Genomic DNA, 20,059 nt, shown 5'->3' with positions numbered 1-20,059 from the left:
TGACGTCAGCAAGCCGCTTCCCCCTTGTTGACTCAATAACAAGAAAGAAAGAAAGTGACTTGAGAGAAATGCTTTACCTTATGCCACATCGCTTAATATCAACACGACTTCAACAGCAACAGTGCTATAGCTTATACGCGATCTCGGTTCGACGGTTTGTCGTACAAATTTCTTTGTCTTCTGGCCAGTGAAGTTAAACGGAAAATCTGTTAAAGTCGTTTGCGCGAGGATATCTGTCCACAAAGGATCTTATGACTCTTCTTTGGATTTTTACACGTAAACATGTTTGTTTTTTGGAAGAGCAGCATTAATATGAGTGATTTGGTGGTCCGGAGTATCAGGGTTGCGTGGACGGATCTCTGATGGACGGTTTTAGTGTTTTTATTCAGGCTCTGTTGGCTGTTCTGGCTTTCAGCACTTTAATGTGTAAGTTTCTTTCGCTTTTTAAACCATACCGCAAATGAAACGATGTTTATTTGTGAGGTGATAGTGTTTTCTATTTTTTTTTTCCGACTACGGATATGATGTAGCACGTGGCTTGGGGTTTGTTTGTTTACAGTCTTGTTAGCTATTGTAGTTTGTGGAGGTACGGTACAGTGATGTGTGAAATGGTTCTTTGGTTTATCATTGGTATTGGTACTTAATTATTAGCATATTTAAATACCATGGTATTTACACGGTACTCCCAAAAATAAAAGTATAAAATATGATTAATACATAAGTGCTTTCAGGGAAATTTTTACTGTTTAGTGTACACTGTAAAGTAGATGACAGCTGTAGTAGTTACTTGCACTTCACCTTTAAAATGACATTGGTGTACTCCGGTTCCTAATATTTAAACAAAACCGGCACATATTTAGATGAGAAAACATTGAAAACTGAAAAACAAATTGACAAAGAAAGAGAAAATGGTGGTTGTTCTAGTTTTGATTCCACCTTATTTAATATCTCTTGTAATCAGTTTTTTTTTTACTTCCTGGTGCTTGTCATACTTTTACTCTTCTCATTGTGTATTATATGCTTATTCATAGTTTGACGTGTTTAAACATCAAGCAATAAGGAAACTTTTATGACTTTTAATCAGTAACATTGCCATGTATAATGTCATTCAGTGACCTAAATAAACAAAACCTTGACACCTGTCTCACACATAAATGTGGGTCATATGAAATCGTTTTCTTTCACACGATCTTTATACCATATTTCAGTCACCATTTCATACATCATTATTTTCATTTCAAACGAGGAAGAAGACATTTAGACTTTTTTTTGATGATGCTGATTGGCATTACAGTATATTTTGACAAACTAAAGCTAATAGGTCATAAAGATACGTACAAGCAATATTAATTAAGATACTAGCCTAATGTTTCACCTACCTGACTGGAAATGATAAGAACAAACACAAATGTTGTCAAGATTCTTGCCCTGGAAATCCTGGTTCAGTTTGGCCGACCACAAATGCCTTTTGTTCCTCAAGAACGGTCTTTTGTACTCTTCTACTTGATTTGTTCTAACTTTTGGCTGTCTGTTGTACTCCAAAAGTTTTCCCCGGTCCGACCGATTAGTGACAGCGCAAAACATGACAATAATTGACCATTTTCAGCAGCAATAATCAGCAAAATATGCAAGTTTTGTTCGGTTCAGTGACATTGTTTACGTTCAGTGCCGACCAATGACGCATCGTGAAAACACTCTATAGTGATGGAAAACATGAAAATATTAGGATATTTCAAAATAGTCATTTCTAGAGATGGCCTTGTCATGGAAATTAAAAAGAAATAAAAAATATTTATTACAAAGTATTAAGTAGCAGTGTTGGGGGTAACGCATAACAAGTAACGCAAATTGCGTAATATTACTTTTTCCAAGTAACTAGTAAAGTAATGCATTACTTTTTAATTGACAAGAAAATATCTGAGTTACTTTTTGCCCCCATTTATTGATTAAAAGCTCTCCTATCCCCATGTTGAGAGAAATTGTGAGTAAGATGTTGCGTTAGTTCTAGAATACATGTAAACGTGCGTTAAATCATCTCACTCACTAAAAAAACAGATACAGTATTCCTCAAAATGAACAAAAACAGTGAAATTCAACGCAAACTTCAATAATTAAATATGTAAAATAATACAAATATCCTTTATGTATTTCATTCCATTTTATTAACCAATGTCTTTGCTGCCGACCTTTGATGATCCAATTCATCCGTACTAATAAGCAAAAATTCCTTTTTTTGTTTTCCTTTTTTTTTTACTGCTGAAGAGTTGACATTTTTTTTCTTCTACGGTCTACTGTACAGATGTAAATTTACTTTTCTCTAAGCCTGAGGCTTTTTGTCTAAAAAGGCTTTTGCATTTGCCAAAAATAGAACTTTTTATATTAAAAACAAACAAGCAAGCCCTGCCCAGATTTAAAAAGTAATGCAAAAGTAACGTAACGCATTACTTTCCATAAAAGTAACTAAGTAACGTAATTAGTTACTTTTTTAGGGAGTAACTCAATATTGTAATGCATTACTTTTAGTAAGTAACTTTCCACAACATTGTTCAGTAGTCACAAATGACTAGAAAAGTCATAGAAATCAATTGGCAAAAAGGTGCAGGAACCTAGAAATGCAGTATTTCATAAACATTTGTTTATTTCTTAATTGTGGCCCCTAGACTTTGTCACTTAAAGTGAATTACAATTCCCATTTTGCTTCCGTAATGTGGTGTATTTCCGAGTGCAACAGGATATTCAGTGAGAAAGCATGTAGGCTGATTTTATCAACTGGGAATTGATTGGATCATGACCAAACCAGGTTTTGCAAAAACAATGCCTAAAGATCAGTTTGCTACCTGATTGACATTATCCAGTAGCTAAGAGAGATCTCAGCAGAAAATGTGAAAGATCAAGTTTTTCTTTACATAGGAAAATCTTTCGACAGTCGCAAGGATTTCTTTTGAAGTGACTGGATTTTGCCTGCAAAAATGCACAAAAACAACAGCAAATCTGACTGCACCGTAAAAAAAAAAAGTATAATTTCACTTTCCAACCTTTCCTATGAGGTACAAATATTACTCAAAGATTAGATTGTTTAGCTGTGTGGTAACACATGATAACAGCATTGACTCCTGTTGCTCATGTGATGCTCAGAAGTCAAACTCAAAGTTTCCAGCTGGAGGGTTCAAATCATGTGACCTTCCTTTCAAGTTTGAACCCTAAGGTCCAGAGTTGTTTCTTTCCCAATATCTAACTATGTCATGTGATAATTTAGTCCAAGGATACAGAGTGAGCAAATTGTCATTTTTCCAAGAATGTTATTTACTTAGGTGTTAGATGTAGTTTAAACCCTTGAGTTCCACTTTTGGGGTACGGACAGAAATGAGAACTCATCATGCAGCTTGTTGAGGACAAGTTATTTTTCTAAACAATCTAACTTTTGATTTTCACATGTTGGGTTAGGGTTGTGATAGGATAGGTGAAAAAAGGCCAAATTAAAGACCAAATTATGATACTCTTAAAAATAAAGGCTTTAAAAGATTCTTCACAGCAATGCCATAGAAGAACCATTTTTGGTTTCACAAAGAACCATTTCTTACCTTTTTAAAATCTGAAGAACCTTCTTTCTGTGAAACAGAAAGGTTCTTTAGATGTTAAAGGTTCTTTATGGAACCATTTAGAGAAAAAAGGTTCTTCTATGGAATCGTGAAGCACCTTTATTTTTAAGAGTTTTAGGCCTCTCGCCTTAATGTAATGTAAATTTGTAATTCTTACGTCCCAAAAGCAGCTTGTTTTTTTTTTTTTTTTTGGTCATGCACTGAATAACCTCCAAAAACATGGTTAATGACCTCTGACCTTTCTAGAGTTACACATTACCAGATCTGTGCTGTTCCTGTTGATCATTAAACTTTTTGCTGTGTATAAAGAAAAAATACCCTAATCATTAGTTATTATCGTAGTACTGGCATTTATTTATTATTTTTTGTTCCAGTAAGAAGTTTGGTTTAGCTTACATTTTCAGGAAAGAAGAAGAGAATATTACGAAAAGCAAAGCTTTCAAAGTTCTGTCTGTGACATTTGTACTGTCAGAGCTCTGCTTTTGCTCGTGTTTTTACTGTATGCACTTCCTCTTTGTTATTTTGGCCACTTCCTGGCTTCTTTTTGGCTGCTTATCTTTGTTGACGTCATCACTGTTAGTTTCCTCGGACATTCAGTAATCATCCTGCTTCTGTTTGGCTGTTGATTAGAGACTAACCGTTTGCATATTTGAAAAACATCCAGATATGTCTTTCAGCTTCTGTTATAGCGGGCTAGTTTGACACAGAGTTACAGTGTTAAATGCAGTTATTCTCTCCCTTGAGAGAGCTTGTTTTGATATACAACAGTGATAACATATATACAGTCAAGCCCGAAATTATTCAAACCCCTGGCAAATTCTTACTTAAAGTTACTTTTATTCAACCTGCAAGTTTTTTATTTTGATTAGAAATGACACAGACGTCTTCCAGAAGATAATAAGACGATGTACAAGAGGCATCATTGTTGAAAAAAATATTACTCATCTTTTATTTACCTTTGAACAAAAAGTGGCATTTCCAAAATTATTCATACCCTTCTCAATAATCAATAGAAAAGCCTTTATTGGCTATTACAGCAATCAAACGCTTCCTATAATTGCTGACCAGCTTTTTGCATGTCTCCACTGGTATTTCTCCCCATTCATCTTTAGCAATGAGCTTCAACTCTTTCAGGTTGGAGGGACTCCTTGCCATCACCCTCATCTTTAGCTCCCTCCACAGATTCTCAATTGGATTTAAGTCAGGACTCTGGCTGGGCCACTGCAAAATGTTAATTTTTTTTGTCTGCTAACCATTTCTTCACCACTTTTGCTGTGTGTTTTGGGTCGTTGTCGTGCTGAAATGTCCACTGGTGCCCAAGGCCAAGTTTCTCTGCAGACTGCCTGATGTTGTTGGTGAGAATTTTGATGTATTGCTCCTTTTTCATGGTGCAGTTTACTGTGATTAGGTTCCCTGGTCCACCGGCTGAAAAACACCCCCAAACCATTAGGTTCCCACCACCATGTTTGACAGTGGGGATGGTGTTCTTAGGGTTGAAGTCTTCTCCTTTTTTACGCCAAATGAAAGCTACATCATTGTGGCCAAAACAATTCAATTTTTGTTTCATCTGACCATAAAACAGAAGACCAGAAGTCTTCTTCTTTGTCCAGATGAGCGTTTGCAAAGGCCAAGCGGGCTTTTGTGTGCCTTATCTGGAGAAGTGGTGTCCTCCTTGGTCTGCGTCCGTGGAACCCAGCAGTGTGCAGTGTCCGTTGGACTGTCTGCCTTGAGATGTTACCACCAGCAGAGCCCAGATTCATCAGGATGGCCTTGGTGGTGATCCTTGGATTCTTTTTTTGGCTTCCGACTATGTCCTCTGAGATTTTTCACAGTGTGGAACACCTTGTATTTTTTATAATACTTTGCACTGTAGCCACTGGAACTTCAAAACATTTAGATACGGTCTTATAGCCCTTTCCTGACTTATGAGCAGCCACAATACGCAGTTGCAGGTCCCCAGTGAGCTCCTTTGTCTTAGCCATGACTGTCCACAAACCAACAGCAGAGAGCTTCTGTTTTTTACCTGCTGAGTTGATTAAAACAGCTGTTCCCAATGAATCAGGGTAATTAGGATGCTTTAGAACAGCTTGGACTATTTGGAATGGTATAGAACTTTGGATTTTCCCATAGACTGTGACAGTTTGCAAAGGGTATGAATAATTTTGGACATGCCACTTTTTGTTCAAATGTAAATAAAAGCTGAGAAATATTTTTTTCCACAATGATGCCTCTTGTACATCATCTTATTATCTTTTGGGAGAAGCCTGTGTCATTTCCGGTCAAAAAAAAAACTTGCTGGTTGAATGAATGTAACTTTAAGTCAGAATTTGCCAGGGGTATGAATAATTTCAGGCTTGACTGTATATGTCATTTGTAATTTTTTTTGTTTGTTTAGCCCACAATATTACTATTACTATTATTACTATTACTATTACTTTTTCACAATATTACTATTTTTAAACAAAAAAACTGATAATAATACGTCTTTACCATCTTTGTCTTTACAGTGAAGAGGTTTCGTGAACCTGTCGGAATAAGAAGACCATGGAAGATCTGGTAATAATATTAAACATTAATCAAGAATTATGGTAAAATACTAAAATAATAGTACTAAAGAGAGCAAACTCTTATTCTTTTTTTCTTTTCTCCAGGTGCTTTGATACATCAAAGCAGGCCATTGGGGCTCTTGTCATGCATTTTGCCAACATTTTCTTGTCCACGCTCACCAATGAAGATCCCTGTTCTCTGTGAGTCAGTTATTAGCCCAATTATTTGTCGAGTTTATTGCTTTAACCTGGCATTAAACTAACCAAATAGGCCTTTTCTGTTTTTACAGATATCTGTTGAACTTCCTGTTGGATGCCACATTGGGAATGCTGGTGATTTGGATGGGGGTGAAGGTTGTTTCCAAGATAGTGGAACATAAACAGCTAACACTGTTGATGTTTGGAGAATATGGTGAGTTACACGGATAAAAGCTGGTTCTAATGGGTGCACAGTGAGGAAAAGAGGTCAGACTGCTGTCATAACGACCACAAAAACATAAACATAAACATAAAGATTCAAAACAAATGAGAAACCGATGTGTCCATTTGAGCCATGTGTTACCACCAGAGGGCGTCGTATGATATGTTTTTCAAATATGTTTGGGTAGTTTCCCCACACTTGCTTTTTCACTCTAAGGGATTCCCTTGGTAAAACACCATAAAAAAATGAAATTACGCACAGGCACACACACATTTACACACGTGCATATGCACTCAAAGCAGATGGAAAACGCCCACCGTTTCACATTATTTTGGCCAAACAATTGTTCATGACTGTTTCTCTGCTTAGATCAGTTTTTGAATCCCAGTTTTGACTGTGTGCCATGTCCAATTTACTCTAACTTTCGAAGGCTGATTATTTAAGTGCTTAAATGCTTAAATCAGTGCTATTACTATAATAAAAATACCCGCAATTTGTCCTCATATTCATTACTTTAATGTAGTTATTTTCTAAGATGTTTTTATACATATATAAGAACTTGAGTGACATATAAACAAATGAGCAAATCTATATATTATAAAAGTATAACATAAAATAACTGAATGCATTGATCGCAAAATAAATAAATGATGAAATGTCCAAAAATACATGTTAGTTTATAATTACTATAAGTGTTAACGTGTAATGTAATAAAAATATTGATTATTATTTTTACTATTTAAAATAACTGCTTTCTATTTTAATATATTTTAAAATGTCATTTATTCCTGTGATCAAAGCTACATATTTAACATAATTACTTCGTCTTCAGTGTCACATGATCCTTCAGAATTTATTGTAATATGCTGATTTGCTGTTCAAAAATATTTATTATTTTTAACAATATTTAAAACAGTTGAGCGCATTTTTTCAGGATTCTTTGATCAAAAGTGACGATAAAACATTTAGAATGTAAAAAATTCTACTCAGCTGTTTTTAATATAATAATAATAATAAAAATAATAATAATAAATGTTTTTTGAGCAGCAAATCAGAATATTAGAATGATTTCTTAAGGATCATGTGTCTGAAGTAATGATGCTAAAATGCAGCTTTGAAATCACAGGAATAAAAAGCTAAATTTAATAACAAATATATTCAAAACAGTTATTTTAAATAGTAAAAATATTTAAAAATGTACTGTTTTTGCTGTACTTTGGATCAAATAACTGCAGGCTTGGTGAGCAGAAGAGGATTTAAAAAAAAAAACTAAAATTGTCACGTATTGAAATATATCTATTTATTTTCATATTACATTGTTCATTTATTCACTGTTGCAGTACATGATTTATATATTTATTGCTTTTTTAAAATTTATTTATTTACTGACACATTTCATGTTTTATATATATTATTTTTTATATATATTATTATTTTTTGACAATTTATTTGTTTATTAAATGATTTACTTATTTAATAGGCATATTTCATAGGTAATTTAATTAGTTATTGGTTTATTTATTTATTCATTAAATAAATGTATTCATTTATATCTTTATTTACATATTACAGTAAATAAATAAATGAATACATATTTCTTTTATGAAAGATTGCAGGGTCCTGTGGTCTTATAGTGTATGTTGATCTCAGCATTTGCTTTGCTGTAGTGGTCTTTTTTCTTGGATACTGATTGTTTAGCAACTACATAGCAACAGTGTTAAACACTTTACGTGTGTAATAATAAATGCGATAAATCTTCTGTCTTTTAGGTGATCCTCCTCGGGTAGCGGCCTGGCTGGCTCAGTGCTCAGTGTATTTGCTTATTGTTGCTCTGGAGAAAAGTGTAGTCACTCTGGTGCTGCTCATTCCTGGGTGGACCAATGTAAGATAAACATTCACACACACAAACTTTCTGTTATTATTACACAGACTCATCCCACTCGCATCATTTTCCTCTAGAAAATGAAGTAATACCACTCTAGGATGGAGAGAACTAGAAGCAGTCCCTAATCCAAATAGTTGTTTAATTTGATTTTGAGCAATATATAACTTTATATTGGAATGCTTTGCTTATTTTTTTATTGTTTTGGAAATTTTCCTTAGTAATGTAATGACATTCATAAGGATGACAAATACTGTTTGGGCCATTGAATGTTTTCAGTGCTTGTGTGAAAACACAAGTTAGTCTAATCTCTATTTTTTGTTCCTTCTCTTTGTTTATCAATCAACATAATAGACAAATTGCTATTTGTACTGAAGGATGTCCTATTATGGAAGGATGAAATGGGGACAGTGATTATAGAGATATTTCATCTGGATTAGTGTGGGAATAATGAGTAGATTATCTGTGCATGATTTCCTCAATAGACTTTTTAATTTCAGTGAGAAAGGCCATAAATCTGTAAAGCTAAATGGTACATCTTTGTACCTTATTTACCCCTAAATGGTACACATTAGTGCTTTAAAAGTATGTATTAGTACCTAAAGTGTGCCTGTTATGGAATTTTAAAAGCTATGTATGAATTATTATTATTATTATTATTTATTAAATGGATATGCATTTTTGAAGCATTGATCACTGATGTGTTTGTGTGTTTTATAGCTGGAGGAGGTGGTGCTGGACTACATCCCAAACCCACAGCTGGAGTTGGCCATCGTCATGCTGATTGTGCCTTTCATTGTCAACGTGAGTCATTCAAGATTCATGCTATCTATCTATCTATCTATCTATCTATCTATCTATCTATCTATCTATCTATCTATCTATCTATCTATCTATCTATCTATCTATCTATCTATCTATCTATCTATCTATCTATCTATTTTTATGTAATACAATGCAACTTATTTCTGTAAATATATGTTTTCCAGTCTATAATGTTCTGGGTGGTGGACAGTTTAACAATGCGGAAATATAAGAAAATGATATCTCCGGAGGGCTCACGTGACTGTCCAAAGCAAGTAGAAGTGTTGCCAGATGAGAGCAATGATGAAGCTGAGGTGAGAATGTTCATGTGACGCCTCAATAAATGTACATTTCACTTGTAAAAACCACAGATTCAAACAAAATTGTAATGTTTATGTGAATTATATATCCAAATTTAATTAAATGGATAGTTCAGACAAAAATTATTTCGTCATTAATTACTCACCTTCTTATTGTTCAAAACACGTAGGACCTTTGTTCATTTTTTTTTTTACACAGATTAAGATATTTCGATGAAATTAGAGAGCTGTCTGACCCTCCATAGACAGCTACCAGATTAGGGGGCCTCAATGCACTCTCATGCTCACCAGAGGGCGGGTTTTCGGGCTAGGTATTTCTCACGTTTGCCCCAGCAATTTATGGAGAACCATCAATTCTCAGAGTAAAGGGTTTTACAGTACCCCAGCCAGGGGTGAGGGCGCTCGGGCAAGGCGTCCCTCTATACAACCCTTGGAGCTCAGTTTCCATTTCCAGAGAAGGTGGCCGCTTCAGCCTGGCTTCACCCCCGCCAGAGTGATGGTGTGTGGGCAAGCTATCCCTCTCAACAGCCCCTCATTCCAATTTGGGCATCTCACTTCCAAGAAAAACGCTATCACTCAAATCGTGATGGCCCGTAAAAAGGCCCTCGCCCGGCCGAACCTCGTCCAGGGTCGCAGCCCAGTCCCTGCCATTCCCGGAGATGAGGCGCTATGGCCAGTATACCCTGGCGCCTTGTGGAGGGTGGATGTAAGCCCCCCTTTTACACTTTTTTTCCAGCCTAAATTGCTTGGAGCTTCCAACCCCTGCCACTGGTCACCTCTGGAACTGAACTTTGTCTCACCTTAACCCAGCCAGGGTGAGGGTACGCGGGCATGCGGCCTCTGCTTACCTGGTAAAATTACACCCTCGCCTAAATGACCCACCTCATTACTCACATTCATGTTGTTCAAAACCCTTTAAAAGACCTTTGTTTATCTTCGGAACAGAAATACGGATATTTTTGATGAATTCCGAGAGCTTTCTGACTCTCCATAGACAGCTACCAGAGTAGGGGGCCTCAATGCTCTCTCGCGCCCACCAGATCGAGGGCGTTCGGGCTAGGTATTTCTCTTATTAGCCCCTACAACTTATGGAGAACTGTCCTTTCCCAGAGTAGGGGGTTTTACGGTAGCTTCACCCCCGGCCAGTGGCGAGGGCGCTCGGGCAAGGCGTCCTTCTGTATAACCCCTGCAGCTCAGCTTCCAATCCCAGAGAATGGGGGCTCTTCAGCCTGGCATCACATCAGCCAGGGTGGGGGTACGTGGGCAAGGCATTCCTCTCAACAGCCCCTGATGCTCAGTTTCCATTCCCAAAGTAGGGGAGCAGTTCAGCCTGGTGTCACCCCACGAGAGTGAGGGTATGTGGCCAAGCTATCCCTCTCAAAATCCCTCGCTCCAATTTGGGGATGTCACAAGAATAATACAATCGCTCAAATCGTGACTTCTCTTAAAAAGTCCCTTTCCCGACTGACCCTCCTCCAGAGTTGCAGCCCGGTCCCCGCAGTGCCCAGGGATGAGGCGTTTGGCCCAAGTCCCCCTTTCACAGTTTTTTTCCAGCCCAAATTCCTCCAGGGTCTCCGCCCCCCCGGAGCCTCCGAGCCCAATCGCTGGTCACCTGGGGGCCTGGGAGGGAACTTTGACATGCCACACCCCAGCCAAGGTGAGGGTACATGGGCCTGCGGCCTCTCAAAACGGCCCCTGCACGTTCAAATTACAATAATATTAATCGCCTAAACAATCCACCTCCAGGGACGTAGCCTGATCCCCGCTGTGCCTAGGGACAAGGCGCCACACCAGTTATACTTAGGCACCTTGTGTAGGGTGGATGTTTGGCCCAAGTCTCCCTTTGACACTTATTTTTTCGAGCCCAAGTTTCTCAAGGGTCTCCACCCTGCCGAGCCTGTCCAAAAAGGGAAAGGATATGTGGGGCCTTTGGCCTCTCTAAGGGTCCCTTCTTTTTCTGGTCTGTGTTATTTGCCAAGCATTCAAAACTGAAGTCCACAAATTTACGCATCAACCAAAATCGTGACAGCATGTAAAAACGCCCTTGCCAGACCGACACTCTACCAGGGTCGCGGCCCGATCTCTGCCGTGCCAAGCCATATCATTACGGTTATGAACAGTTTTAATGATGTCCTTACTACCTTTCTGGGCCTTGAACATGTCAATTGCATTGCTTAGCCTTTAATTGTCAGATTAGGTAGAAATAGATTAGTAACAAATGCCCATTCTAATTTTTTACTCATGTGTCTGGATTGCAAGGTTTGGAGTGAAGTGTGTCATTTCTGTAGCACCAAAAGGAATTGCAAAAGCTGTCATCATATTATCACTTGCAATCCCCAGGATGTTCTTTTTTACTGGGCTTAACAAATCAGTGTTGAGCTACAGGAACAAATGAGCCAGTAAAAAATTCCTTAACCTGATCCTAGTGACCCTGTTCCCTAAATCTGTTCCTCAAGACATTTCATCCTAGTTTAGATTAATTCAGTGGTTCTTAGCGGGTTAGTCTAGTCTTAAGTAGGGAAAGCAAAGCTAATGCAAATAATAAAATGCAGTTAACCAATTGTGTATAGTTACAATGCCATGGATTTACCAAATTTTACAATGGAGAAGTGACACATTTTATATCATTGACCTCAAAAAGCACATACCCATTCAAACTCAAGTGCATTTTTGTGGAAATTCATCATCACTTGGTAGAAATTAACCAAATTAGACAGAAGACAGATGTGTAAATTGAGCTCATCCTCACAAATCATACAAAATGCCTAAAACAAAATTAATTATGACCCAGACTACATAATAGAGATTAATATCATCAGACAAACCAAAATGTGTTTTCTGTGTTGAATTATTTGCTGTCAAGAGCATGAAATGCATTATTTTTCCCATTCAGCCTATGTTACATTGACAGATTTCCATATTGTTGGCTTATTTAGTATATGATATACTTTTTATAAATCAAAATGTTTGATTTTACAGGCAGCCACTTGATGTCCGATGTAAAATCTGGGTCCTCAAGCAAAACTATTAAAAACATATTTTATTAGCTTGGCTTTATTCTTGCATATGATTTAAAATGAAATCTGCCATCTGAAGTGAATGTTTTGTTTCTGGGGTTGTATATGAATAGTTTGATTGTGTGTTTGTGTATTGTATTCTTCTTCTTGAATGGTGGGATTGTGCTATATGAATGTGATTACAGGACAGATATTTTTTTTAATATTTTCGTCATTTGACCAAAGAACTTTCCAAAGGCCGATGACCTCTGGGGTCAAATGTTCTCCATTTGTTGAGCAATAGGGGGTCTTTTCCATCTCTTTTCCTTTGTTTTCGTCTTATCATCTTTTATTTTTTCTCATCCCTCTTTCCCTCACTCCTCCAGTTGTGGAAGTGTGCCAGCTGCTCACAAATCATCCGTTTGTTCAGCGGGAACAGTGACATTTGGAACATGTTTCCATAAGCTCATGCTATAGAGAATGAAGCCAAATCTGTGGAAAAGTGTGTTTGATGAGTGCCGATATGAACGAGGACATATGAAACTGGTCTAGTGTCAAACTTCTGCTGAATTCGTGCATCTGGGCTTCTGGTTTTGTAGTCAATAGATTTACGCAACAATAAAGTGATCCAGCTCACATGAACGGGAAAATGATCATGTGTAAAATCTGGCCAGGCTCTTCAGTTGACCTCAAACTGTGTTTGTGTTTGTGTAGGTGCTGCTAAAGGAAGATGAAGATGATGCTGGCGTGTGTTCTGAACAGGAAGAACATGTCTCAACAGAAGAGGTGTTAATACGAGTCTGTATGGAAGTTTAGAGAGTGGGTGTGGCCATTTGTAAATTCTATGGGCGTGGCTTCCAGTCTCATCCATCTCCAGCTGTTTTTAGCTGTACAAAACAGTTAGTTTTGCTGCTTGATATTGCAAATTGGTGTGTCTTACCATATTATTTGAATGTATTAGCTTAATTATGAGCACACTGGTTTGTACTGCAAACAGTTTTTACAGTTTACTGCACGTTGTTATTCTTTTCATTATTTCCCTACATTAAATAATGAACTGGATGTCTCACCTATAGGCTTACTTCCGCATTGAGGAAAAACGTAGATAGGCTATCTCTGTTCCTAAACCTAGTGAGCTGCCTTGTTGTTTACTTCCTACATAGGCAGCTACCTTGTAGCTTCAAAATGGAAACTCATAAGTGACTGATTCAGAACACTTTTAACTAGGCTTAAACTCAGTGCAACACACAAATAGAACTTTTCACGTTAAGTACACACTGGAGACGGGACTCAGTTGATACCAAAAGAGTTTGGCGTTAACATGTTGCTAAGCTAACAACACAATACTCAGTACTTGAAATGATACCAAGTATGCATTTTTGAATTTTGATACTTTTTAGTATTGAATGAAATGTATTTATCAACATTTTGTTTGTATGATTGAATGGTTTGAAACAGCCTTCTTGTTGGGAGAGTGCCAATGATGCTTAAATAGAGCTTTTCATATCAAAATATGCCTAATCGAAAAATGGAAACTTCGCAAAAACTCCCATATATTGCAAAAACGTTGAGGAGGTTTTTCAGGCAATTCGAAAAAGGAATATTTCACAAAACTGCAATGGAAACAGTTTTTTTTCGCATTTACTGGTCACCTGGCGTACATAAGTCACATGATCATTCTTTAATGTACTAAAACCTCCAAGAAACAGCTTATGCGTGGCCGCTCTCAAGTAAAAGGGCCTTTCCTTGCCTTGGATATGCTTGGATAACCCCTTATTTACACTGCATATGTCTGTTATGCATTACAGCTCAGACACGGTCACTAAAACTGATCGCAGCCACTTTAGTCAATTCTTGTTTTTATATCAGCCGTGTTTCAGAAGCGTTACAGAAGCAGCTCTCCGCGTTGCTTCGCTAAAGATATGCGTCTACATCTTTTTCAATTAAACTTAATGGCTAGTGTGGTGGCTGTGATATACGTAAACGAACCAATATCTGTTGCCATGACTTATTGCGAGAGGAAATAATTAAGTTTTAGTTGCATAACCTCGGTTAATGGAAATGGCATCATTTCACAATCGTTTTTTTTTTTAAATCTACATTTATAAAATAGCGCAAAATAATGACTAATATGTTGTCTGTGATATATGTAACCCTACCAAAATCCGTCGCCATAACTTATTGCGAGAGGAAAAAAATTAAGTTTTAGTTGCATAACATCAGTTAGTAAAAACCCTGTCATTTCGCAATCGTTTTTTTTAATTTACACTAACAAAATATTGCAAAAGAATGGCTAGTGCGGTCGGTGTGAAATACTTATACTGACCTACCAACATCCGTTGCCATAACTAATTGCGAGAGGAAAAATTCAGGTTTGATTACATAACATCAGTTAATGGAAAATCGTCATTATGCAATAGTTTTTTATCAACACATAAAATATCCCAACAGAATGGCTAGTGCAGTGGCTGTGATATACGTAAACCTACCAATATCCATCTCCATGACTTATTGCAAGAGGAAAAAAATGCATTTTAGCCACATAACATTGGTTAAAGGAAACATTGTCATTTCATAATCTTTTTTTTTTATCGACACTTATAAAATATCCTACCAAACCTACCAATATCCGTTGCCATGACTTATTGCGATAGCACAAAACGCATAACATTAGTTAATGGAAACGGTCATTTCGCAGTAGTTTTTTTATCGAAACTTATAAAATATTGCAAAAGAATGGCTATTGCGGTGGCTGTGTTATATACATAAACCCACCAACATCTGACGCTATTAATTATTTACAAGAGGGAAAAATCCCGTTTCAGTCGCATAACATCGGTTAATGGAAATGGCATAATTTTGCAATCTTTTTGTTTTTTAACCAGCCTTTCTTTGTCTTTAATGCTTGGATAACCCTTTATTTACACTGCGCATGTCTGTTGTGTCACGCAGCCACTTTAGTCAATTCTTGTTTTTATATCAACCGTGTTGTGGCACGTTTCAGAAGCGGCTTTCCACGAAAGATATGCGTCTACATCTTTTTCAATTAAACTTAATGGCTAGTGCGGTGGCTGTTATATATGCAAACACAACAATATCTGTCACCATGACTTATTGCGAGAGTAAAAAATGAAGTTTTAGTCGCATAACATCGTGTAATGAAAATGTCGTCATTTCGCAATCGTTTTTTATCAACATAAAATATCGCAAAAAAATGGCTTGTGCGGTGACTGCGGTATATGTAACCCTACCAATATCTGTCGCCATGTCTTATTGCGAGAGTAAAAAATGAAGTTTTAGCCACATAACATCGGTTAATGGAAACATCGTCATTTCGCAATAGTTTTTTTTTATCAACACTTATAAAATATTGCTAAAGTTTTGAAAATCTGTAATCTGTAATGGAAACTGTAATGGACATTTTTTGTTGTCAACTGTACACAAAAAATGCAACGTAAAACTTAGCATTTTGGAAAAGTCTTGTGTTGGCACATATCTCTGAAACCTTAATCCAGAAAACAAAACGTTCTTGTAACGTTAGTGTATGGTTCTTAACTGGTTATTTTTTGGGGGGAACATTCTCTTGAAGTTCTACTTTTTTGTTACCGTAAACGTGTTCCCAGAACATTCTGATAACAATTATTAGAAAGGAAAATACTGTCTAGGTAGGCAGCTCACTAGATTTTGAAACAGCTTGGAAGTTGACAACATTTTAAGCAAACACAGTAGCATAATGGCATTTGACAAGCTATACTTCATGTAAAACTGTGTTTTGCTTATTGTTATTTATAATTATTATGCATGCAGCTTGTATTAAATGTTAGCTCATTTTAACTGAGATACTATATGTGTGCTTTTAAAAATTCATATCAGGCTATTAGAATTAGTAAATCAAACGTGATTTAAATGGTCACCATTTGAGAAGTTACAGCATCAATTGATTATTTTGCTTTATACATGTTTTATAATCTTCAACCTAAAATCTTTTTGAGAAAAAAAGAAAAAGAGTTGAACTGCAACAGTGCAATTTTGATGAAATACTTTCAAATTACATTGTAGGATGTTTGTATATATGTTTGTATGTTAATATATAAGAAGTATAAGATAATTATTAGCATACGAGTTATTAAAGGGAAACATTATCCTCCCTCCATGTCCTTTAGAGTTCATACTTCTAAGAAGTTAATTAAAAGAAAGAGAAACGGAGAGAGATGAGAGAAGAGGTCTAGTGTTTCTCCTGATTACAGACATTCAGACTTTTAATTTGTAGTCTAAACAGCTCTTGTCACTACCTTTGATGAACACCTGTAAATACACTACAGTCATGTTTCCAGCTCTGATGCATGCTAGAATATTTCATATCTGAAGATTTATGTAAAAAGATTTGTAAATATTCAGTATTAAGTGAAAGATCAAATGATCTTTGTTTAAACATTGTACAGCGTTGAGTTTTTAATGATTGTTTTTGTATTTTTACACATGCAACATCATGCAATATATGTAAGAATTAAGAATTTGATATAACCAATGTATAAAATGCACAACGATTTAAAGTAATTGTGAACTTTGGAAATTTAGCTGTTAAATTATATTGATTTCTACAAAGTTGTAGCAATGTCAGCATACACATGCAATTTCTTCAACATGAGGAAACATCTTGATGCCTTATTTTGATGAAAACTAATAAAACTACATTTCAAGTGACCTGTGAAGTGGTATAAAAACTGCTTGTAATAAAAAAGTCCAATCTAGAACAAAATTCCCAGCAGAAAAGTGTCTACTTGAAGCAGCAAGGCCCTTAATTTGAACCATAGGGTCATTGTGTTGATAAACTTTCAACTTTTTCCACAGTAAGTAGAGTCACGTCTCCAGAGCTTTTATGTGAAGTATATTAATAACCATAGCAAACAAAGTCCTGTGTGACAAAGGGGCTCTAAGAGGTACACAAACTTAGGTAGGAACACCTGGAAGGGGTGGGTCCTAAAACCATTTGACCCCAAGTCTGATGACAGGGGCAAAACAGGTCACACTCAAACCAAACATTAGTCAAGGTCAGTTCACTCGTTCAAAAGGTACACCTTTGTACCTTATTTACCCATATATTAGTACCTAAATGGTACAAATTGGTAGATTTTAAAAGAGTACCCTGACAGCTTTTGTACCTTTTGTTCTGAGAGTACATTTGTGTTGTGGTTAAAACTGTGTCTCCTTGCTAATAGAGTGCCAAAGTATTGGCCAAGTTTTTAAGTATTCCTCTAATAAATTAACTGTTTAGACCACAGCATATTTAAGTATTTGAAAAATGCTTACACTGCCAGATTTTTAAAGTTTTTTTTAAAGAATTCTCTTCTGCTCACCAAGTCTGCATTTATTTGGTCCAAACTACAGCAAAAAAGAACTGTTTCCTGTTTGAATATACAGGTGCATCTCAATAAATTAGAATGTTGTGGAAAAGTTCATTTATTTCAGTAATTCAACTCAAATTGTGAAACTAGTGTATTAAATAAATTCAGTGCACACAGAGTGAAGTAGGTTAAGTCTTTGGTTCTTTCAATTGTCATGATTTTGGCTCACATTTAACAAAAACCCACCAATTCACTATCTCAACAAATTAGAATACTTCATAAGAGCAATAAAAAAAAAAATAGTGAATTGTTGGCCTTCTGGAAAGTATGTTCATTTACTGTATATGTACTCAATAATTGGTAGGGGCTCCTTTTGCTTTAATTACTGCCTCAAATTGGCGTGGCATGGAGGTGATCAGTCTGTGGCACTGCTGAGGTGGAATGAAAGCCCAGGTTTCATTGACAGTGGCCTTCAGCTCATCTGCATTTTTGAGTCTCTTGTTTCTCATTTTCCTCTTGACAATACCCCGTAGATTCCCCGAGTTTGCTGGCCAGTCAAGCACACCAACACCATGGTCATTTAACCAACTTTTGGTGTATTTAGCAGTGTGGGCAGGTGCCAAATTCTGCTGGAAATTGAAATCAGCATCTTTAAAAAGAAGAAAGCAGAAAGAAGCATGAAATGTTCTAAAGTTTCTTGGTAAACGGGTGCAGTGACTTTTTTTTTTTTTTTTTAAACACAATAGACCAACACCAGCAGATGACATTGCACTCCAAATCATCACAGACTGTGGAAACTTAATTCTGGACTTCAAGCAACTCGGGTTATGAGCTTCTCCACCCTTCCTCCAGACTCTAGGACCTTGGTTTCCAAATGAAATACAAAACTTGGATCACTGGGCAACAGTACATTTGTTCTCCTTAGCCCACGCCTCTGACATTGTCTGTGTTTCAGAAGTGGCTTATCAAGAGGAATACGACAACTGTCGCCAAATTCCTTGACACGTCTGTGTGTGGTGGCTCTTGATGCCTTGACCCCAGCCTCAGTCCATTCCTTGTGAAGTTCACCCAAATTCTTGAATCGATTTTGCTTGACAAGCCTCTCAAGACTATGGTTCTCTCAGTTGGTTGTGCATCTTTTTCTTCCACCCTTTCTACCACTCTACTTTCTGCTAACATGCTTGGATACAGCACTCTGTGAACATTCATTGCCAGCTTCTTTGGCAATGAATGTTTGTGGCTTACCCTCCTGTTGTCTTCTGGACAACTGTCAGATCAGCAGTCTTCCCCATGATTGCGTAGCCTAGTGAACCAAACTGAGAGACCATTTTGAAGGCTCAGGAAACCTTTGCAGGCGTTTTGAGTTAATTAGCTGATTGGCATATCACCATATTCTAATTTGTCTCTGTCCATCAATCTTTAAAATCACAAAAATAAATTACATTTTAAAATATATTCAAATACAAAGCAGTTATTTTAAATAGTAAAAATATTTCAAAATTGTACTGTTTTTGCTGTACTTAGGATCAAATAATGCAGGATTGGTGAGCAGAAGAGACTTTTTTGAAAAACATGAATAATCTTCCCGTTCAAAAACTTTTGACTGGTAGTGTAGGCTTTTATAAAAACTTTTAGGAACACATTATTGAACTTTAATAAACATCTGTAACTTTAATAAATCAAAAGTAAGAATGCATGTCAGCAAAATTCTCTCTGATATAATAAGGCAATGTTTTTATGGTCATAAATCTTAAAATTCTGCTATTTTTAAAATAATACAAAAAAGAACCATTAGATATAGTCATAGATTACAAAATAAATATTGACAGAATAATTATGGATAGTGTGACAATTTATATCACATTGATTGATATTGAGGAAATAACTGCCAAAATGTTTAAAAAACTATTATAATATTGACCAATAAAAGGTACTGTCATCTATCTATCTATCTGTCTATCTATCTATCTATCTATCTATCTATCTATCTATCTATCTATCTATCTATCTATCTATCTATCTATCTATCTATCTATCTATCTATCTATCTATCTATCTATCTATCTATCAGTGTTGTCTGTGATTGGTGGATCCCACTAAAGGGATTATGGGTAGTGTAGTGCTTCACTGAGAATTCAACAGTAAA

At 36.3% G+C, this 20,059-nt stretch overlaps 1 protein-coding gene and 1 pseudogene across 1 annotated transcript in view; both read left to right on the top strand.

The window, feature by feature from the left end:
* Nucleotides 1-20,059, top strand: part of LOC141333783 (inter-alpha-trypsin inhibitor heavy chain H2-like) — a 68,232-nt gene that overhangs the window by 6,176 nt on the left and 41,997 nt on the right. The window lies entirely within an intron of this gene.
* LOC141333179 (store-operated calcium entry regulator STIMATE-like) lies at nucleotides 283-17,272 on the top strand (annotated as a pseudogene).

The sequence above is a fragment of the Garra rufa genome, chromosome 4 (genome assembly GCF_049309525.1).
Source record: "Garra rufa chromosome 4, GarRuf1.0, whole genome shotgun sequence".
Lineage (NCBI taxonomy): Eukaryota > Metazoa > Chordata > Actinopteri > Cypriniformes > Cyprinidae > Garra > Garra rufa.
This window is presented reverse-complemented; position numbering and strand designations above follow the sequence as displayed.